This window comes from Pteropus alecto, unplaced genomic scaffold, assembly GCF_000325575.1.
Source record: "Pteropus alecto unplaced genomic scaffold, ASM32557v1 scaffold179, whole genome shotgun sequence".
NCBI lineage: Eukaryota > Metazoa > Chordata > Mammalia > Chiroptera > Pteropodidae > Pteropus > Pteropus alecto.
In genome coordinates this window covers 261984-265402 of record NW_006442112.1, presented here as the reverse complement: position 1 = coordinate 265402, position 3419 = coordinate 261984, and positions in this window count along the sequence as shown.

Below are 3419 nucleotides of genomic sequence, written 5' to 3'. Positions count from 1 at the left end.
ACATAATTTATTTTTAGGGTAAAAAAAACGAAATAAAGAGCTTCCCAGACAAAAATAAACTAAAAGAATTTATCACCATCAAGCCAGAATTACAGGAAACGTTGGAGGGACTTCTTTAAGAAGAAAAACATGTATCAAAAATAGGAATAAAGAATGGTAACAACTACATTCCTATCAATAAGTACCTTAAATGGAAAAGAATTAAGTACTCCAACCAAGGGATGGAGCGGCTAAAAGGATAAGAAAACAAGACCTCTACATATGAAAAGGAAGGGGATGGAAAAAGATATTGCTGTGATGAACCTAGAAGATATTTAAGTCAGACAGAGAAAGATAAACACTATATGATTTCACTTATCTGTGGAATTTAAGGAATGGGAAGAACAAACTAATAAAAAACAGACTAGCAAATATAGTGGACAATATGGTGATGGACAGAGGGAAGGGGAGTTTGAAGGGCTGGAAGAATGGGGTGAAGGGTTAAAGAAGTACAAATTAGTAGCTGACGGATGGTCACGGGGATGGGAATTAGCATTAATACATTGGCTCGGTGGAGGGTCAGGGGAGGGAGCAATTGGGGGGGAACATTTTACTAACTATATTGATGTCTAACCAATGTACTGTATACTTGAAACTAATTAAAATTTAAAATAAATAAATAAATAAATGGTTAAAATGATACATTTTATATTATATGTATTTTACCATAATTTTAAAAATAAAAATTTGTAGAACATTTAAATAAAAGAAACATTTTAAGTGATAAAAATTATTTCCTTTCCATAATAAAGATATTAGTACTAACTAAAAAAAAAGTCACCATGGTTTTTTTTATTCATACAAAACAACACTTCATATTAATTATTTGCTTAAAGTTTATGCACTATCTTATATTACTAATTCTAAATTTTCATTAGAAAGGTAAAGTGAAAATATAAATACCGTCACAAAAAATGGACACTAAATAAATACTAAAAAAAAAATCACCATTCCTTGTCAAGTTTTGTTTGGGGTGGGTGATTTATCTTTAAAACTAAACTCTTTATACTTTTGGTGGCACCAGGGAAGCAGAATAAATAAAGTCAGCAGGTTTTTTTTTTCTACCTGTGAAGCACAGATTATTGCTCACACCAAGAAAGCAAAGGAGTGGTTTTTATTGAGGCATGAGGCTATCCACACCATTGCTTTGCTCTTTCCTGTGGTGTAGAAGGTTCTATTATCATACTGAGGGAACAAAAATAGATTAAAGGAACACCGGGGATGTTCGGAATGATTCACTATGTGGATGCCCTTGTCTTCTGGTGATGGATTGGTTCAATGGTTTGTAAATGATCTTTCGAGAAAGATTGGACAAAGGAACAAACCTCTCCCCACACTCTGCCACATAGCTCTCTTCTCTGACTCCCTGATTTAAATGGTCTTTCACAGGAATGACAAACTGATAAGGGTTTACAACCAAGAGAGTCCTTTCCAACATTCAGATTCAACTCAAAGCCCAAAGAGATTTCTTTTAACATTAAAATTATTTGTTTGCTCAGAAGTAGTGGTAATCAAGTAGTAATGCTCTATTCTCAGGAACCGAGATCTCTGTAATAATATTGCTTTTGTTCTCATAGTGAATTCCAATTATCTCTTCACCATCAAAGACTCAAATTATAGAAAACAAAATAAAACTCTAAAGAAACTGAATAGCATAACCAGTAAATTAGATAAGAAGCTGCCCAGTAAAGCACATTCAGTTGTGCTTCTTTTAGCTGAGAAAAGCACATCCAGCAATTTACCTTTAGATTTATTGTAAACTCTTGGTGGATACACTCCCTGCTCAGACCCAACATCTGCTTCAGTCTTGGTCTCTGCTCTTATTTCCTATAAGACAGGTCTTTCTGGAAGCTGCTTCTGATCTTTTTCATTTTTGGAACAAATCTAGTTCGTATAAGAGGAAGCCTTCTTCTCTTTCAAGTGTCAGTGTTGAGGTAAGGTTTAGTTTCAGTCTTAGTATGAGGAAGTAAGCCTCTCACTTGCCATCGCCCCTGTGAGCAAGGGTTGAAATGGCCTCTACCTCTAGATCACTGAGCTGGAGGATTACTGGGATTTCCATGGCCTGGTCACCCCTTCTTTAACCGCGTTCCTCCTATTCCTTGTGATCCAGTTCAGACACACACAGCATGGAAATGTGGTAGCTCTTACTTAGTCACCACTGCATCAAACAATAATGTGAAAGGAGAGGTATCCATCTTTATGTCTTCCTGAAGGCTGGTGTGTAATGGACACCAGAAGGCAGTTGCAGCTTCTTTGGGTACTTATTGTAGCAGGTCCTAATTTTTTTCTATCAATTTCAGCAGCCTACAGACTTGATTCGACCACAAAAGATACACTGTGAGGGCTGACCATGCACTTCACTCGGAGGGTGGAAACGGAAGTGACATGAATTACACACACACAGACACACACACACGGTGTTCGTATAAAGAAAGAGGAGGAGGGAATAATAGAAATACATAGAGCTCTTCGTTTAAAATGTAGAATTCCAGTATTATAATGTTCTCTTTATTAAACTACAAATGCAAGGATCTTCATGGGGTCACCTTTTGTATCCTCCCAGCAACCTATGGAGCAGCAGAATTCAGTAAAACGATGCTTGCTAGTAGTAACAGTTCAGCCATCTTACAAACTCCACTATGCCAAAGAGTTAATATAAATAGCAGTTGTAGAATCAGTAAACTAAATAATCCTTGGTTCCTATCTTTACTCATGCTAGGATAAAACACTATTAGGGACAACACCAGAGTAAAATTCAGAAGACTTCATAGCCCGCTTATGATTGGGAAGAGTCTAGGGGATGTTAGTTAGAAATAACCAGTCAGTCATAGTTTAAATAACCACTTAGTAGAATATTCAAGAAGCAGTATTTTCTCATTATTTCTCTTTTAAAGCATTACTTAATTGCCTAGCAAGATTCCGGTCATTCCTTTTTCTCCCCGGGGAAATGGAAAATAACTCTATTTCTCTCAGTGCAGTCTACCTGTCAGGCATTTTATATGCATTATTTAATTTATTCCTCACAACAGATAAAGGGAGTCAGATTCATGGAGATTATGTTATTGTCCAACCGCATCCATTTGGACTCCACAGCCCTTGCTGTTTCTGTGGTACATCGCTACTTCTCAGATTTTTTTATTATTATTATTATTATTATTTGCCTTCAACAAGGTACAATGCCATCTACCTCAGCATCCTGTCATTACCCATTTCTATCATCAAACAGCAGTTGGGACAGACCCTCTTTATCTTCTAGGAACATTTGGCAAAAGAAGAAATGGTGGTAAGTGCAGGGGATGAGAGAAGACCATGGAGCACTTTCCTCTGCAGTATTCTTCCAGGCTGGAAAAGATAATTCGGCCTTATTAACTGTCAACTGA